This window comes from Vanacampus margaritifer, chromosome 17 (genome assembly GCF_051991255.1).
Source record: "Vanacampus margaritifer isolate UIUO_Vmar chromosome 17, RoL_Vmar_1.0, whole genome shotgun sequence".
NCBI lineage: Eukaryota > Metazoa > Chordata > Actinopteri > Syngnathiformes > Syngnathidae > Vanacampus > Vanacampus margaritifer.
The window spans coordinates 10944151-10964512 of record NC_135448.1 but is presented as its reverse complement, the minus strand read 5'-3'; the positions used below and the strand labels follow the sequence as shown (position 1 = coordinate 10964512).

Here is a 20362-nt window from a genome sequence, read left to right as displayed (position 1 = left end):
GCTTCATTTCCAACGTCACGCGGCGTAGTTTAAATTTCTCTCTCAGATTTTGTCAACAGTGTAGTTTGGTTTCACTTGCTGGAATCATGTGTCTGTCTGGGACAGTTCGTGCTACTGACCTGCATTTGTTCTATGTTTAGCCTGCTGGTAAACGTTAAAATGACAGTATGAGAACTTGGTAAACTTGTTTACTGGCGCCATCAAAAACACCTTATGCAACATGTATTTTGCTTCCACATTCATTCATCCGTTTATTTTCTACATCCTCATTTGGGTGCAGGTGTGCCGGAGCCCAAGCCAGAGTACAGTCGGTACCCCCTTGACTGGTCACCAATCAATCGCAAACAACCATTCACGAGCGCACCTATAGACAATTTAGAGTCTAAACCTAAAGCTTTTGGAATGTGGGAGGAAGCCAAATGTACATGCGGGAAAAAAACACACAAGTACAGCGGGGGCATGCAAACGCCATACAGGAAGGTGATAGACGAAATGTGAACCCCAAACCTCAATACTCTTTAGGCAGACCTGCTTTCAAATATAGTATTTGTCTCATTTGGCCAAGCATCCTATGGACCATTTTGATGTAATCTGCTTTGTTCAAACTCATTGCCCAACTATAGTTCAAAGGTTCGTATTTGTTGACCTTTTCTACTGTGAGCGTTATAGATTGAAAATACAATAGTTCCACGCATAATAAACACTTTATTGCCCAACCACAGTGCAAGTATTCCTGGTAAATGTTAATAAGGATAGTCATCAACAATAAAGTCATTAAACTGTAATTGTGTATGAACTGTAAACCTGAGGAAATGAGCAAACTATACAATAAAGAACACAATAGAATACAATATACATACTGTACTTTATTGTCAATTGCAATTAAAAGGTAGGTCTGTTTAGCAGCACACCAAGTACAAGCACAAAAACGACTAGGTGGGTGAAATGTAACTCACTAATTTAATATATGAAATTATTAATATATTGAGGTGGCATTTTAAAATGACTTTATGTACTTGGAAGCTCACCATTTCGGTAGCTCATTTCCATCAGCGCAGCGCTGTGTAGTTCATGTTTTTCAGTGAAGAGATGGGCTGTGTTCACAACCATCACTTATTCTCAACTGTTTGGAAATGGGTCATTTTATGTCATTTATCAATAATGATAAAGACAGAGCAAATGGCTCTGGCCTACTGAAAAAAAAAAAGTGCATAATGGTAAATACATGAAAAGCTTCAAAGAAACGGTGTGAGTTGTGCAATTTACACGAGTTAACCTTGAAAACACAGTTGCCTTGCCCGATTGTCAGTTGCTTTAAAAGGTTTGAGAAGTGTATTGGGAATGATTGTGAACACAGCCCATGACCACTTTGTATAGTTAGTATCCGGTTTGAAAGTTTAACTGCTCCACATTGCAATGTATCTTGGAAACTGGCCGACTATAGTCATAAACTAATAATGTGCAACAAAATGTCACCATGAACATATTAACTAAACATTTTATTAAACTAATCAACAACAAAGTAAAATATATGCACTTTATTTGTATTCGCTATAAACTATCTAGCTCCCAGCTACATGTTTAATGAAGTAAACATGTTATTAAACTAATAAAAACATAAGATTTATGCACTTTATTACTAGTTTGTATTAGTTTTAAACCACCTTGCTTCCAGCTACAACTTTCTGTCTGTGCTGCAGGCTAGAAATAATGTACAATACCGAAGCGGCTCAACTCTGACACCTGCTGTCCAAACGTAGTAATGCAGCACTAATTTGACAATACTTTTCAGACGATCGCATAATAATAGTAATAGCCCAAACACATACTTTTACTGTTTTGACGTATTTGTATTTTAATTTTACTTCAGAGGAAATATATTTGATTGCGTGCATCATTCCATTTAAAAAAACGCACGCACTAACCCATTCACAACAAATTAAGCAATACATTAATAAAAATTCAAAAGTCAGCATATATAAATGCCGTCTGGTTGATACAAATGTAGCAATCGTTCTATTTAGGTGGTAGTCTAAAACTTAAAATCATTTTCTTTTAAACAACAACACGTATACAGCCTATTTGATATTAGAGTGTGAACGTAAAATGTTAAACTATTCATGCATGTCACCAGTCCCTTAAATAGTTTAAAAAGCGTCTATCCCAAAAAGTAATCGTCGAATTCATCGTCCAACAAATCCATCGTCTAGAAATCCTCCAAATCATCGCTTGAAAAAAGAAAAGAAAAACAAAAAAAGGGGGGAAACCCCACGTGGGTGATAATCTACTCCAGTTGATCGGACACAATATTAACAGTCACCTGATTAATCCACAAGTTTTTTTTCATAACGATGTGAAGTATAGTTAAATCATCTTTGTGAAGTTCTGACAGATTTATTGGGAGAGAAGGCGGCTCTTAAATCATGTCCACACGCTGCTCTAAGCTCCTAGCTGATTGGTGGAATATCATGTGACCTCAGAGAATTTGCACGCATGCGCGTTGTTTTTCAAGGGCTCATGGGAAAACTCAGGAACTTGTAGTAGTTGCACGGCACTATTTCTTTAATTATAAATAAATGAAGATTTGCTTCATGATTTTTTTTATTTATATATTTTTGTACATCAAGTTATATTTTAAATCAACCCACCTTTGACTATGTCAGTGATATGTTTTATGTTTGTCCTTCAACAGTTCAAATCATATCCATATTTATCAAGCTTTGGAATGAGTCAGTTTTCCACGCTTAATAGACAGTGCATGAAAACTATTCAATTTGACGACGAGTCTATTGATTGGTCGCCGACTTGATTTAATAGTCACACTAAACGTCTGAGCAGGCAGTACTGGCATTGATTGGAGTCTGCTTAAATGAGATTAAACGATTACTTCACTCTTCTAGATGTTTCATAAATTGGGAATGTGCAGTACTGATATAATGCATCGATATGCACGTTTAAAAAACCGGGGGGGAAAAAAACCTAATTGCATTTATAATGGCATAATTCAAAATAACATTAAGAAAAATAAAATACTTATGTGGGTATTAGAGTAACAAAACCCATGACCTATGAAATGCTTATGATATATATATATATTAACTAGCTGTTTCTCTCATTTCACAAAAAATAAAATAAAAAGAAAAATAATTAAGACCATTCAATTTGATCTAAATTATTTTTACAACGGTTATTTTACAGGTCAATAAGCAATTATTTTTTGTGGATACAGTATCAGGATTTTTTTTTTAGGAAATCTAAAATACATGTTAAATTTCGTAATATATGTATTTTTAACAGTAACTAAGGGATAAGTGCGTGCGTGTGAGTGTGTGTGCGCACGCGCGTGTGCGCGCGCGACAGAGAGAGGAGCTCCGTGCTCCAGAGAGGAAAACATCACACTGACTGCCTTTCTCCCTCCAGAACCATTTGCTGTTTGATTGACAGGTACCTTTAGCCAATCACACACGGCCAATAAAATCCGTCTTCTCTATTGGCTTATCACCTAAAACTCCCACACATTGCATCAGCCAATGAGAAAGAGTGTGATAGCGCTGCCTCTGCGGGTTGATTCTCTGGCGCCCCACAGTGGAAGTGGGTAGTTTGACACTTGGCTTGTCACCTGCGAGAAGTTAAATGAATCAAAATGCGCTTGGATTTTAATTTCTTTAATCTCCCTTTCATTATATGCTTTTGTTTTAATAAGCATAATACAAGCAGAATGTTTCTCGGCTTAGTCTAGTTTGCAGTGTGTCTGTATTATTTAATAAGTGAATATAAAATAATATTAAAATAACTTCTGTTTTATTGCCACACAATTGATGAAAGGCGACCATAATTTATCCACCGTTTAGTAACAAAGACATTTATCATCGCTGTGGTTTTGTAGTTAAGACTCAAACACTAGGTGTCGCCACTGCGCTGCTATTGGAGCGACCACTCAGCCTTGCAGCAGGACATTTGACCTGAATGTGGATTGCTTGCGGTGTGTGCTGTTTAACTTCTCCAAGCACGACTGGACACTACAAAATTGATTTTTTTTTTAACATCTATACTTTTTAGTATTTTTGCATGTATCCTCCGCCCACCTCCGAAGAATCAAGAGGCCATGGCGAGGCCAACAGCGAGACGAGGCGCTGACAAGATCCTTTCTTTCTTTCTTTTTTTTCATCTCGAGAGGCAGTCCTGGATTCGATGTCAGAGTCTGAGATGGCCGCCTTGATAAAGTCGGTGTGGCTTGCCGAGACTGGCAGCCGTCCCTTCTTGGAAAAGAAAACAGAACGGCCCTACATAAACAGAACAAAATGGCCGTTACTGAAGAAAAACAGCCGTGCACGAATGTGTGCTGGCAAATTAGAATGTTACCACTGCGGACTCACATATGTGCACGCATAAATACCGATGGCCTTTAATAAGAACGTCTGAAATGTGTACTTCAACGAGGAAGGGAGAGGCCAAAAATGTGCAATATTGCATGTGGCCATTGTGTGTATTAATCTGTTTGAGGAGGCCTTTTTCTGTCATAGCTGTAGCTATTGTGTCTGCTACTAATGGACTCTTCGCCCTGTCCCTCCTTATTCGCCCATATCATATCCATGCGTTCCCCTGGGAGCTGATTAAAAGGCTTTCTATCCAGGGTGAGGGGAGAAGATGAGTAGCTAGTGAAGAAGAGTGGTCCTTATTACACGGGATGTCTGGACATGAGAGGGTGGAGTGGAGGTCCTCTTTAGGTAATCGATAGAGATAGCGTTCGCCCACACCGTCGGTGTCTCTCGGCCTCCCCTCCCGTCTACTCATGCCATTAGAGATAATGTGTCTACTATTGACACAGCACGGTCTTGGGAACATGACAGAAATACAGTTGAGCTCTGTGAGGTCGAGCACCACGTCATCAAAAAAAGAAAAGGAAAAATAAATTGGTTGTTTAACCTGGTTGAGCGCATGTTCCATTCGCTCAATATGAGCTGCAATGACAAATGAAAAAATGTATCCGTTTATTAATTTTCTTCAGAAATTAAATCAAAAGAGGGCATGTCGGTGCATAGCAATGACGATTTGTTACTATTTTATTTGGGCGAAAAAGTGGACCACAAATCACTCCAATATTTTTTCAACATTGAATGATTAATGAATTGCTACGATGGGAAAAATAATTTATGATTGGTTACAAAACTTCACTACTAAAATAACATTGTAACCATTTAACAAGCACAGCAGTTTGATTTATTTTCCTGGTCATGTCATCCAGATGGCCACTTGTTGCTAGGCAGAATTCATAGGGCTAAATCAAAACTACATATTACAGATTTAAAATTACACCCCCCCCCCCCTCAAAATCGGGCCGTTTTGTATCAAATAACCACAAAACTGGGTCATTTTGTACAAAACAACCCATAATGGCAGGTCAAATTGAACCAATGCTGTGGTTCGATCCTTTTTTTTTTACCCAAATCGGGTTATTTTTGAAATGTTGAATCTGTATTAAATATAAAATACAGAGTGAAAAAACGCACCATCTGATGGCGAACTGGCTTCTGCGCCATTCATCGCTATAGCTAAAATATTACGTTATTTTGTAGATATGACCTGCTTGGTGTTAAAAAAAATAAAAAGGCTGACTGAAATCCTATAAATACAGCAGAAACAAAAACACCCAAAACGTTTTGACACTTCACGGCGTTGTAACGGAGAGTTATTGGCTGCGAAACACAAGATGCTTTAGGGGATTCCTGGCAAAGATAGACCGATGTTAAGATTTACATTCCATAATAATACAGCGGTGATGGAAGGTATAAACTTACTCAAGTCGTGAATTTGAGTTACTTGTGCTTTACTTGGCTTGTTGCGTTTGATAGCGCCTCGTGAATCACCGCGCCATCGTGGACCATACAGTAGTATGCGTGTGTGCCGGGTGGTAATTTACTTCCTCCGACTGCCAAAGCCGGATTGGAAATAACAGCGCGTGTAACCGAGACATATGCAAATGCCCAAATGTGTCCTTTATGAGATTTGCCAGCAGCTAGCTACGCGCCGCCTAACGGTCCAGATATTGTCGCGCTACGGGGCTGCAGACTTCTGAGAGAGATGCCTCGGGCGAGAACAACCTCTAACCTCGCTGACTCGCTCGCCCCCGGGGTCAATGAGGGAGGGGCGGGCGGCGCTACGGGGGATAGGCTGTGTAATTGATGTGGGGAGAGAGGCCTGCGGAGGCTTGCTGCGAGGGGGGGGGGGGGGTGAACCCGAGGCTCCAGAGGGGGCAGAACCTGATGAAGGTCTCTGCTCTATGTCCACCAGTATATGGCAATACAATCTGGATGTGCCACTTAATTACTAAATAGTGTATGGCTGTTGTCACAGGAACGAACGTCGCTAGTTTTTAGTCCAAATTCACAGTTGCTCTTTCAGCTGGATGTCAAAGGGCATGCTGGGAGTCGGGGAAGCAATGGCTGACAGATGTTTACAGAGGCATTGTTTGATGTCACTTATGTCCTTGCTTTATATGCATATCGTGTATCACTTTCATCTGGGCATTGTGGGAAAAAAAAGGCTCAGTCAGGCAGTGTCGTTCTCTCACCTCGTTTTCGTTCAGTCCGTCCCGATCAACTCCCAAACTCTAAAAGAGCTTCCGCTCGATCGTCTCATCCGGACTTAAGCATTCGGAGTGCAAAAGGAACTTGAACCAACATTACAGAAGGCACTGCCTTGTTTGCTGCGGCGCTAACGGCGGCTAACGAGGCTTTCGTCTTACATCATAAAGCCTGGGAAAAGGATACGGCAACAAATGGCGGATCAACGGCCTAAAGAGGAAGGAGCAAAGGAATCAAATGAAGCCGAGTCACCCCAACGAAATGAAGACGAAACGGTTGAATCTCAATCGACGCACGCGGGTTCCAGCGTGAACTTCTTCAGTCAAACCTTGAGTGTTAAGTTTGAGGCTCTCTTGAACGCGTTTCATCAGCTGCATGCAACCATTGAAGGACTGTTGATGCGTACGCAGCCAGATGAGGACGCAGACGACGAGCAACTGGTAATCAGGGTTCATATCATCCCCTAGGAGGGCAAAAGAGTCGACGGCAAGCTAAGCGCGATGGTTCGAATGGATGAAAAGTTGCCTCTGCTTACTGTATGTTTCTTGCCGTCTGTCTGGTATTGGTTAAAGCATTCTTCAAAAACATGAACAGACTCAAGTGGATTATTAAGTTAACGCAGTAGATGCGCATAATCAAATACTTCACTTTTCATCGATAGATGCTTGAAGGGAAGGTCCACTCCCCATTTTTCTGTACAGCAATATGTTCTATGCGCCCCCCACTAGTCTAAACCCAGCATTCTGATTTAATATTGGAATATAAATTCAACAGGAAAAAAAACACCCGGTGGCTATTTTGCTCCTTGCTGTCAACTGAAAATGACATCACAGTAACAGCCAATCGCGGCTTGCCTGTTTTCTGAGTTTGGTCATGTGACTTTGGCAAGGTGAGCTGCAATTTGTCATTATCCGGGTCCTAAGTAACTGTGATGTCATTTTCAGTCGACAGGAAGCCACAAATGGCCGACCCCCCCGAGATGGATAAAAACAGGTGGATTTTGTTGCTTAATAATAATAATAATAATAATGATAATAATAGCCACAACATCAACCTGAATCTTTAGACAAGTGGAGATGCATAGGACTTATTATAAATAAATAAATAAATAATCAGGGTTGACTTCCAGTTTACAATCATAAAAATATATTTTCCCAATTACACATTTCAGAAAGCGGGTTGCAGAAGTAAAAAAAAAAAAAAGAAGAAAAAAAAGCCAGTGGCAGGACAGGTAAAATATTTGCAAGTCTTGCTGTTGATAGATTGAGGTCACAATAAAAGCAGGGGGCTTTACATGCATGTTGTGGGACAGGATTTAGCAAGCATGCGTATTAATGGCGATGACCCCCGATTTGCCATGCTTGACTATAGAAGAAAGCAGATGGTGTTATGTGAAGGGATGGGGTGGGGGTGGGGGGGGCAATTTGGCTTGCAGAGCATGTTCCTCGCTCAGAGACAGTTGGTTTGCCGGACCACTGAGACACTGACTGCCGCCTGTATGTTTTCAGTCCAAATGTGTCGAGGTGGGAAAGATTCCAACACAATCAAGCAAGCAAACAAAACCTGTTCGCAAATCCGAGCGAGTTTGCTGCATACAAATCTGTTGCTGTTTTATGCTTTGACTCCCGGGGATGGTTAAACAGGACCCCGCGGTATGCGTTGTAAACCCAAATGAGGCTTACAAATTCTTAACTTTAATACAAAGTGTTGAAATGTGTGCAATAAATGACAAAGCGATTCTAAATGGAAATGCTTTGAAGACAAAATAAAAGTATCCGTCTGTTACATGACCAGCTGCAAGAGGACACTCGTCCCGTGTTATTTCAAGCGACTGATCCCCGTAGCTAATACCCATGATGGAGCACTTTTTTTTTGTGCCTTTTCGGATCCCATTGATGAAGGCGGTGCCGCTTTCACAAGACTGTGACTGGTCGAGTGTAACGCCGATGAAGACTTCAGCCCGCTCGGCTGTGCCGCATGATGGCACTTTGACCCTTATCCTCCCAGGACCTCTCTACCCAACAGCTGTATCTATTTTCTTGCCACTGTGATGTCTACCTCACTTCCTGCATCACATCCTTTTACAAACTACAACAATAAATATGCTAATTTACTATTGACAGTACCAAAACTGAGGTAAAAATACTTGTTAAGAGTGAGTAGGTGTACCTAATGATGTGGCCAGACAGCTTCATCTCCCCGTAAAAAGATGCTCCGTGTCAATCATGCGGAGCATTTTAAGTACCGTCTTGATGATCAAACTACAACAATAAATATGCTAATTTACTATTGACAGTACCAAAACTGAGGTAAAAATACTTGTTAACTCTTTGACTGCCAAAAATGTTAAATAACGTTTAGTAAAATCCTATGGAGGAGTGCCAAAGACGTTAAAAGACGTTTGTTTTAAAACAGAGGTGAAACTAACCATTTTCTATTGTTGATTACTGAAGAACGGAATAAGGTAGAAACAAACTTTTTTTTCTGATGAAAGATGAGAGTCCAATCTTTCATTTGGTAGTATGTGTGTTTCCATAGTCCAAACACATAATTTTCTGTGGACCTTGAAAGATCAGTCTAAAATGCTTAAATCGGCTGGCACCCACGGCATCACTTTTCTGAAAACGTCTGGCAGTCAAAGAGTTAAGAGTGAGTAGGTGTACCTAATGTTGTGGCCAGATAGCTTCATCTTCCCGTAAGATGCTCCCGTGTCAATCATGCGGGGCATTTTAAGTACCGTCTTGATGATCAAACTACAACAATAAATATGCAAATTTACTATTGACAGTAGCAAAACTGAGGTAAAAATACTTGTTAAGAGTGAGTAGGTGTACCTAATGTTGCGGCCAGATAGCTTCATCTATCCGTAAGATGCTCCCGTGCCAATCATGCGGAGAATTTTAAGTACCGTCTTGATGATCAAACTACAACAATAAATATGCTAATTTACTATTGACAGTACCAAAACTGAGGTAAAAATACTTGTTAAGAGTGAGTAGGTGTACCTAATGTTGTGGCCAGATAGCTTCATCTACCCGTTAGATGCTCTGTGTAAATCATGCGGGGCATTCTAAGTACCATCTGATGATCAAACTGCTATGCAGAATAAAAATCTTATGAAAACATGCCGACACGCACATATCAAGCTCCATGAATCCATCCGCCGCATCAGTGCATTAACAACATTCACGCTAACACGAGTGTATTTCTCCCCTTGTAAATGGTAATCGAGGAACTCCTAAAGGGAGATGGAGGGGCGAATAAATGGAGGATTTTCAGCTTGTTAAATGGGGCATTAGAGGGCTTGTGACTGGGAGTTGTAGGCTATAAAAGCCAACAGTTCGGCTGCACTCATGTTTTAGTGCGTTGGCTCACGGCTTGACAGCTTTGCTGTTTGGGTGTCGTTGAGGACCGGGCCTTGGGGCATGCTTTACGCTGCTCATTTGGCACACGGGGGAACTTGCAGGGCCCACCGGAGGCTGATTTAAGAGCAAACTAAGGAGAGTGACTCCCATGTGCCAGTCTGCCGTCGCGACGGTCTCTTGGTTTATCTTGTTCTTTCGTGCATTTGTTTTCTTGGAAACATTGTATTTTTTTGTGCTCGATGAAGAGCCAACAAGCAAGATGCATCATTTGGATTCATAGGTACCGTTCATGCAAGCACACGTTTTCACAATTAGACCTGGAGATCCCCACAAATCTTTTATTCATCAAATGAAAACAAAAGCTACAAATTCACTATACAAACACCAATGATGGTCATGTCATGCAATTACACAATAGAAACTATTTCATGTAGCTTTTTTTTTCTTTTCTAATTTCTTACAATTTTAGGGCTATTTAATAATTTCTGTTTGGTATCCCTCATGTCTGTTTTCCTTATAGAACACCATAAATAGCACAATTCTTTTTTTTTTTTAGAGTGTAGAACACCATAAATAGCACACTCTAAAAAGAGTGAGATACATTTTAGATTACAAATTGAATTATATATATATATATATATATATATATATATATATATATATATATACAATTTAATGAACTACCAATTAATTAAACTTAGTATATTCACTTTGGATTAACTTAATTCAGTTGTGTGTTAGCAATTGAACTGATTTTTTTTAAGTTGGTCAACAATTAATTTTGTAGTCCTACATTGATTCAACAATTCACTTTTTAGAGTGCACCCTGAAAAGAAAACGAGCACCGAAGCTATGCAAAAGCCTGCACAACCACAACATGTGTCAGGTGTTATATTTTAAATTTCTTAGGAAATCGCCCATGTTCTCCATGCGCTATATCATTTTTATGAACGCAATCAGCGCCAAACGAGCCTTGAACTAATTCAGCTAATAAATCAGGGCACCGCATTAAGAAATAACATCAATCAATCGTATCAACTCGTGGTCTTAAAGAGACGCATCTGTGAGCAGCGGTCTCCGAGCAACCGTGCGGAATCTTCGGAGAATCCGCGCAAGTCATTCTAAGAATCCGAGGACCGTCATGGTGGACCGACGAACGGCACCCTGGGCTGCTTTTGCTAATGGACAAAAATGTCAGCGGGCAACACATCACAGGCGGTGGTGTGGACATTCACAAAGAACATCGACATGCCTGAGTTTGATTTGTGTGATCCGCGGCGTTACCCAGGGACAATAAACATTTTTTCCTTCCAACGTCACCTGTGTAAATAAAGATGCTGACAAGCGATGTTGTTTCAACAAATGTTTTAAATCTGGATGACATTTTCTGGTTCAGATTGACTGAAAAAGAAAAACTGGTTTGGAAAGCTGCTGTAAATAACAAAAATGTGTTTAACATTTCAGGTTGTGATGTGTTACTTGCACACTTAATTGTTTAATTTTCTTCCTTGTGACTTCTGAAGTCGCCTTTTGACCCCCAGCGCAGAGAATCAGAGTCAAGCCAGCCAGGCAGGCATTGAGAGTCATCAGAGCTTAGAAGACACAAGCGGAAAAGACATTTCCTCTCTGAAACGATACAGTCATCTGTCATAATAGCTGTCACTATGATATGGTTCAAGAGTTCCCATTTCCCATCTGCTTGGTTTAGTCATCGAGTGCACACATGCACTCGCACACACAAACAGCCTGATAGCACCTATGTGTTAAAAAAACACACAAAAAAAACACTAATCTGTTGTCTGTAATCTGTAATATTAAGGATGTTTGCTATCACTTATTTTCAGTTCGCGTACTCAACTCTTGCCTAGTCACTGACACCGATACCAAGTACCGACACTACTAGCACTTTTGATACATAACACTTTCAAATTATTATTTTTTTCCTAAAATTGCATGAAATTAATGGCAATTTTCTATTATTCTAATTTCTAGTTCCTGATCAAAAAACAGCCAAAAGACCTGATACCGACCTGATATCGGCCCTTGCCCATTGGTATGTAAGATACAAAAATAAGTCCCACTAACCTTTAACAATAATACCTTTCAAACAGTGTCAATTAAAAATGATTAGCAGAATTTTTTTTAAAAACTTTTATCTCATTAGATCTTATCAAAAGGTTTGAATATGATGCATGAGTGTTTTTAAACAAGTACCAAAAGGCAAACTAATGCAATATTTTTCTAGGTTTGTCATTTAAAAACAGAAGTGAGTTGCCATATACATCAGACGAAGAGATGCTTAAACAATAAACACCCCAAAAAAATGCCATAGAAAAATGCCAATGACGATCAGAAGGGATGAGCGAGTACCGATACCAGGTATCAGTACTGGACCGATACGTGGCCTTATATCAAGGAATTGGTACCCGTGACATCGGCAGCCCTTTTGTGGCTGTTTTACGATCAGGAACGAGACAATAGAAGAATAGACAGAATAAATTAAAGAAGAAGAGGAACATAAAAATGTCTTTAATTTCATGCAATTTTATTAAAAAATGCTACATTGGGCTGTATAGTGTTATCAGAACTTGGGCATCAGTGACGACTTAAGAGATGATAACTCGTACTCATAGTTAGAGTGCTACAAGTTACCGCCTTTGGCTTTCTGACTGCTTTAGGTTGCATTTGTAATTTGCAAGGTCCTCAGAAGAAGGTGACGGACACTCCGCACACTTCAGTTGCAACGACACGACAAAAAAAGCCCCCGAGCAACCGCTGGCTGTGGTTTGACTCATTTTTTGGAGCATTTTCAGGCGCAGTGCCGAGCTATTAAGTTGATCGACGACATGCACGGCATGCGGTTGGCTCCGGACGAGAGCCCAAGGATGTTCTGCGGCATCCTGGACAACGTCAACAAAGCCATCGAGGCAAGATTCAAGAACTCAGGGGAAGTTGATTTTGAGTTTGAACGAGCTATAAAGTCTATATCGATGATGCAAAATGTCATGGCCGCTCCTTTGTTTTTTGTCAGGCCAAGGCCAGTCATTGGATTTTATGTCACACAGATGGTGAAGGACAAATTACCTCTTCATTTTTCTACCTTATGGCTTGAACATGATGTTGGACAGACTGTTTCAGCTGAATGAAAACTGCTGAACTAAGTGGGGAGCGTTCCAAACAATATAACGCAACCTGAAAAGGAGGTTTCTTCCAAAAAAGACCAACAGACACAAAAAATATAAAATGACTGGCTCTCATATCAAAAGTGAATGAGAGGCTCATAAAAGTGCAAGCCAAGATAAAGAACTTACACAATATAAAATATTTTTTTTCTATCCTTTTCACATACACATCAACTTTCCATGAGATCTTATCACATCTATTATTAGTCTTGAGAGAGGAGTTTCCATTGTCCTCACTTGACGTAAGTCTGAAGGCAGCTGGAGACATTTTGAGACTTCACACATGGCGAAAGATTGCCATCTTGTATTGCAACCCCGAGTCGGCATTGCAATAAAATGTAAGATGTGAAATCAAACGGAAGTATATGGGGTCTGCAACCTGCAGCTTTGGAGCCACGTGTGGTTATTTAGTCCCTCTCCTGTAGCTCCCTGCGGGTATCTAAAAAATGAGTAGAATTTTTTTACATATTATAAATGAAGTAATGATTTAGATTTAAAAAAAAAACTTAAATATTTAAAAAAATGAAGTCAACATTTTTAAGTTGTCAGAAAAAGAGAGATGAAAGATTGATGGAAACGTTTTTTAAAATGACCTAAAAATGCCAAAAAGAAGAATAAAAGCAGAAAATTGGCATAAAATGTCCATGAAATTGCCAAAAATGTCAAATAATTGAATTTAAAAAAGGCTGAAAAGAAAAGGTTCAAAAATGTCCTAAAATAAAAGAAGAAAGGCAAAAAATTAGCATAAAATGTCATTGGAATTGCAAAAAAAAAGGTCAGCAAATTATTTTTTTAAAAAGGCAGAAAAGAAAACATTCAAAAAGCAAGCATAAAATATATAAAAACAAAAAAAGAAATTCAGAAAATTACCACAAAATGTCCACAACATTGCCAAAAAGTCAGATTTCTTTTTTAAGTCAGAAAAGACATAAAAAAAAGTAGTTACCTGTAAAATGGCAAAAAACAAAAGAAGAAATCCAGAAAACTACCATAAAATGTCCATAAAATTGGCAAAAATGCCAGAAATTTCATAACACAAAATGTGAAATTGCCATAAAATGTCCAAAAAATTAAGAGACAGAAAATGACCATAATATGTCCATAAAGTTGCCCCCAAAAATTAATTTGACAAAAAGGCAGAAAATTCTTAAAATATATCAAAAACAATGTCTGAAAAATTACAACAACTAAAAAATCCCTAAAAAACAAAGAGAAAGATGGAAGAAAATGAATGTCTACGTATTGGATGCTCCTATTTTTGTATTTTGGTGCCGCTCTAATTAGCTCTTGGGCCCTCAGTACAGTATATTAGCCTAACACACTGTTTCCTTCATCACAATCTTTAAATGTTTTGTGACTACAGACAAAATTTCTGTTATTTATTTGACAGTAAAGGTCGCTGACCCCTGGCCTATCTGGACAACAGTATCGGAACATGTAGTGAAAACAAATGGAGGATAAAAGTTTGGCGTACCCCTTTCGAAGCTATGACAGCAGCCACACTCTGAGTTTCCACCACTGAATTTCATCATGCAACTAGACAACGACCCAAAACACAAGACTTCTTCTGGGGGGAAAAGTGGAAGGTCGTAGACTGGCCAAGTTGATAGGTAGACCTTAACCCAATAGAGAATGGATTTGACCTCCTAAAGAGGAGACTAAAGTGAGAAACCCCAGAAACAAATCAACTGAAAGAGGAAAAGCATTTCACTTTCCTTTCTTTTCTTTGGTCCTTCCTCTGGTCTCCTGGCGGCCTCGCGACTCTGGCTGGAAGTGTTCGGTTTAGGTGAACGGGATGGGATTTTTTAATAGGTTTTAGGTGAACTAATGAATACACACACACTCTCGCACGCACACACATACACATTCTCACCCACAAAAAAAAAAAAAAAAGCAATGATGATGACATGTCAAATCGGTAAAATTACCGAATGAACAATACTGAGCTCTCCAGAAAAAAAAACAAAAAAAAAGGAAAAGCATTTCAAATGAAGAATGCAACAGTCTGGTGAAGTAAGTGTGTCGCAGCCTTGATGCCTTTATTGCAAGTCATTGTTATGCCTGCAAATTTGAAATGCTATTCACTTTAAAGTAGTTTTCATAATGTCACATCTACTGTAGATGTAAATACCGATCACATTCCACCACTCTCCATGCACGCAACAATATTGACAGATGAGTGAACTGCACAGCGACCAGCTCGGAGCGCTTCTCTGTTGACAGTCACTTCATCAATGTTCACAAGACGGGCCTTTGTCTCCTTTTGTCTTAGTGACCATGTTAAATTAGCAGCGAACAGATGGGTGCTGTCTGCTTGCCAAGCTGTCCACGAGAACAATTTGTGCGTATTGAAGCCCGTCAGGATTTATTTGCGTGTTTATCTCCTTCCGTGTTGTCGTGTGCTTAATTAATTCCATCGATAGCGCAAGTGAAATTCTGCTTCTCGTCTTTGCCTGTCTAACTGTCCAGCTGTCAGGTGCGCACACGCTTGCGTGTGTGTTTGTGTGCACACGTCCGAGTGTTGTTGTCCTGCCAGCGAGCGGCAAAGTGGAGGGGAGGACAGCCGGGATATTGGCAAGGCCGGCGCGATCCGCGGGGGAGTCGAGGATGACGGAACGTGTGTGCGTGCATGTTTGGCAGAAAACGGTGTCCGACGCTATGTTGTTTCCAAGATCCCAATGTCCAAATTTAACACAAAAGTGTGTGTGTGTGTGTTCTTTGTCACACGTACGGTTTATCTTTGCGTGTTGCAAACCTGATCCGGGATGATGTCATACGCAGCTGCTGCCTGGCTGACGGACAGTTTCCGCACCACAACATGGGGCCCTATGGTCTGCCTGTCAGACCGACTGACGGCTGAATGACACCAATGAGAGCCAGCCGTCCCTCCGCCTTGGAGCCAGGCACTGAGTGACAGCCAGTAAGCAGCCAGAAAGGGCGTCCCTCAACCCGAAAGTAATGTCTTTTAACTTTTGCGCTCGGCTTTTTTCTTCCTGTCAGCCCTTTCTTCTTCTGTCTCTCTTTGGCTCTCGGTCATCTTCTCACCCTTTTTTCCAGGCTTTTTTTTTTTCCGCTCAGTGAGGGTCTCTTGGGTTTGCTTTTTAGTGCCAACGTGGAGTTTAGATTTTCGTTAGTTTCTCAGTAGATATTAGGTAAACATGCTAAGCTTTGTAGGGAATCATGGACGATCTGGGTAAAATGTGAATGCAAGCTTTTTAGTAGGGATGTTCAATCCCACTTTTTTATGCCAGTACGAGTATTCAACTCTTGAGTAGTTACTGATATTAATACCACTAGTACTTGTGATATAAAAAAAATTCTAACAAAACAATGAGAGATAACTTTAAAGAAACACCTATATATCCCAATACTGTTCAGCATTTTCTCTTAAAATTGCATAACATTAATAGCAATTTTCTATTCAAATGTCTATTTTTTAGTTCTATCGTTACCTTAAAATAAGTCCGGGTATTGGCCCGATACTGATACCTGTCACTTTAGAAACAGTTGGGTCATAAATAACCCAAATTGAGTCAAGAATGGACCGACCCAACTTTTTGAGTTATTTAACCCCCAAAAAGGTTGAGTTTTAGAGTTATTTAATCCAAAAAGTTGGGTCAGATGAATAACTGACAAAACAACCCAATAATTGGTTAATATAAATGGGTTAATAATTTAATTTGACCCATCTTTTCAATAAATTAATCAACCCAGTTTGTAGTTGGTTGCTTTGTGGGTAATTAATTTGACCCACCTTTTTGGGTTGATTAAATAACCCAACTGAATTGTTTTAAAAATGAGCCAACCCAACTTTTTGAGTTATTAAACCCAAAAAGTTGGGTCGAATGAAATTAATAACCCACAAAGTGACCGGCTTTTTGGGGTTGTTTGTGCGTTATTCATTTCACCCAACCTTTTGGGTAAACTGATTTACCCAATTGAATTGCGTCAAAAATGATTCAAACCAACTTTTTGAGCTATTAAACCCAAATGGTTGGGTCAAATTAAATTAATAACCTACAAAGCAACCCATTGTTGGTGTTTTTTGGCTTGTTTGTGTTTTTTTTTTAATTTAAGAACTTTTTGGGTTAATTGAATAACCCAAATTTATTTGACTCAATTTGGGTTATTTTTGACCCAACTGTTTTTAAGAGTGTTGGAACTCAGCCATCCTGAATTATCATGTGGCAAGTATAGAACTCATTGGGGCAGGTGGAATGCAACATATCAGCACGTAATCATCTGGAGCGGTTCAGAATCAATATTTATCTCAAACCATGACAAAAACAACAGAACAGAACAACAGAAATGCGGAATATTCAATGTATGGCAGATCTCTGCAGATGTGTTTTGCTAGTTGAACATCCAATCAAGTCAAGTCAATCAAAGGAAGAAAAACTGCTGACGTCTTCAAGCTCGAGCGAGCTAACTCCTCTGAAGCAAATTTGTTATCTGACTGGACCGCTAATATAGTTTACAAAATGTAGGCAGGTGGGTAGGTAGGCAGAACGAGTTGCGAGGTAGGATGGAATTTAGGACGGCTGGTCAATCAGGACGGATACTTCTTTTTGCCAACACTTCTAAATGGTCTTTGCTCCAGCAGTCCAAATGCATTGCTGACAGACCCATTGGGACAGTTGGATCAAGCAACTGTTCTCCAGCCGTCGCTCCGTGCCCGGTTTCCCGTACACGCGGCCCACCCAAGTGCCTTTCAGCCTGGCACGCTGCCCCGAGGCCCACACATCCAAGTGACCCTGTAACCGCAGACCCCCAGAATTCTTTCCACCCACTGACCCCTAACCTCTTCACCCACTGTCCCACGATCCCTTCTGCGTTTTTTTTTTTTTTTTGCAACCGTCACTTCGTGAATTGGCTTTGCGAAGCTGGAGTAAATGTTTCCTACATTGTTATTTATTTTTGATGCGTAGGCTTGAGTGAGTGAAGCTTTAATGAGACAGGATAGCGAGTGTGACAATGAAAGAAAACCTGGATACTCTTGTCCCTTTTTACCCAACACTTCTAGCAAACCTTTTTATCTCACTATGTTTCTGTCTCATTTGTCCATCATGTCCTTTTCAATCCATCTTCATCTAAGTGGCGTCACACTCGCTCAGTCAGTCAATCTCCATCTCATCCGACGCTGATGTCCAAGTCTCTCGCTGTCTGCTGTCTGTCTCCTCCTTTGTTGTGTAGCTCTGTGTGCCTTTCCTTTTTGCCTTGTGAGAAACTCTTAAGGGCCTTTGTTGTGAGCTCGAGTCCCTTCCATGGTGACCATTGCTGACTGACAGCCCTTAAAGGGGTCTCTTCATTGCGGGGGCCACGGAAGGCATGAAGGAATGCATGTGTATGCATTGGCTGGGGGTGCAACTTGGTCAAGCGCAGATATTTATCTGTTATACACTGGACACAACATTTGGTACACCTGCACATTCACTCCAAAAACGGATTCCAAGCCCCTTCTTTGATTTGGCTTATTAAATCGCCATTTGATTTGCTGAGAAAAATCTATTAAATACTAAATGTTAGTACATTTAATTGCTGTAACATAATACTTTCAGCTTTAAAATTCATAAGCGCTAAACAAATGTTTTACTTGAAATGAACTGGACTGAATTTTACCATCAGAAAAGTCGGACAGTCAACTAGCTAGCTAGCTAGCTAGCTACATGAGTTTAGCGACCTTTGTTTTGAGTCCATGAAAGTAACCGAGAAAGTGTTACATCACAGCAATCAAACATACATATATTTAGAATTTAATAAATACTTTTCATCAAATCAAACAGCAATTTAATGTGTCATCTCAAAGAAGGGCTTGGATCAATTTGTAGCAAGCTAGCTAGCTAGCGAGCTAGATATACGGCGGAGGGGGGGGAATGAAGTTTGACGTGAAGTGTCTGTGGTTACACTCTATACTACTACTATTATGGACGACCGTTTTTCATGCCCTGAAATAAATTGTTCCCGAGAGAATAATTTGCTTATTGTTGCAGTTTTCATTGATATAGAACTGCAATGAATCATGATTGCCAAATATTTGTAATATAAATAAAGTGGAGCGGGCTGAGTGTTTGATACATGTCTCATACTGGATCTCATTAGGATTTGAACACGCTCTGGTGAAAAATTCCCTGCGAATATTCATCAAACGTGGTGAAAATGTTTGTCCAACCATGTGTACAAGGCAGAGAGAGCGCCTGTATTCGTGCCAGTTTGTACACACTAATGCGTGTGAGTGGTTTTCCGCTCACATGTGTTCGTCCTCTCATGTATAGCCTTCATTTTTCTTCTTGAAGGGTTACCGTGATGTTTATCTCGGTGACAAGGACAAATAAACCCGGGCAGAGTCAATCTTAGCTGGGCAATCAGCGCTAAAGCCTTCCACAAATCTGCGAGACTATTTATTTATCCTGCGCGCTTCCTTTGAACCCTCCCAAACCCAGACGCACACAGATACATACGCAGAGATGAGGCCGTCTGTTCGCCTTACAGTTTCAGTTTGCTGGCCGACTCGCTCAAGCAGAAGGAAGCTTTTATTCCAACGTTTTCAAGTAATGACTTCAAGCTTGACAATGGACAAAACAGCCGACTTTGCTCTACACTTTTATCTATATTTTAACTCAACGCAAAACAGACCTAATCATTCTTTGTCAGCTATTACAGCCAAAAAATCTGAGCTAGGATTTAAATCACAACGATAAGATCAAGTGCTATTTGCAATGGAAAACAGAATTGAGGACAAGAGGCGGGTGTGGGGGGGGGGGGGGGTGGTCATGGGTTGACCTTTTGACTGACAGAAACGTCACAATTTGACGGACAAACGCGACGGAGCCGAGAGGCTCGGGAATGTCGACTTGAATTTAGCCTGCTTCGTTTTCCACCTTCCTCCGAGTCTGTGCAATGTCATAAAAGACGGAAATTTGTATGTGAATACCTCGCATCAACCCAAGTCAAACATCAACTCGCTGGCAGTCCGAAACTCAAAGCCGTACAATAACACACGCCAGAGACATTCCATAGCACCCATAGAGAGTGTCTGAACTATTGCGAAAACATACAGCGTTCTGGCAAAAAGATGGAATATACGTGAGCTCAGCATTTTACGTTTCAAAAAACATTACTGTTGAAATTCATCCTCAATTGGGGAAAACAACATTACCACATGCGCTCCTGTCAAAAACAAAGCTGATTGATTTATAGTAAATGGCTGACAATCACAGCGGTCAAACATGTC

At 40.2% G+C, this 20362-nt stretch overlaps 1 long non-coding RNA gene across 4 annotated transcripts in view; it reads right to left on the bottom strand.

Annotated features, from left to right (window-relative positions):
* Positions 1–3784: 3784 nt before the first annotated feature.
* LOC144037852 (uncharacterized) overlaps positions 3785–20362 on the bottom strand; it is a 52389-nt gene continuing 35811 nt past the window's right edge. Inside the window, exons 3-5 of one of the 4 annotated variants that reach the window (XR_013289088.1) lie at positions 6913–7047; positions 6572–6794; positions 3785–4283 (exon numbers count right to left, since the gene is read on the bottom strand). This is a non-coding gene — a long non-coding RNA (uncharacterized LOC144037852). Of the gene's footprint in view, positions 4284–6571; positions 7048–7119; positions 7381–20362 lie in introns of those variants that run through there. The other 3 variants (XR_013289090.1, XR_013289089.1, XR_013289091.1) reach the window with 3 other exon arrangements.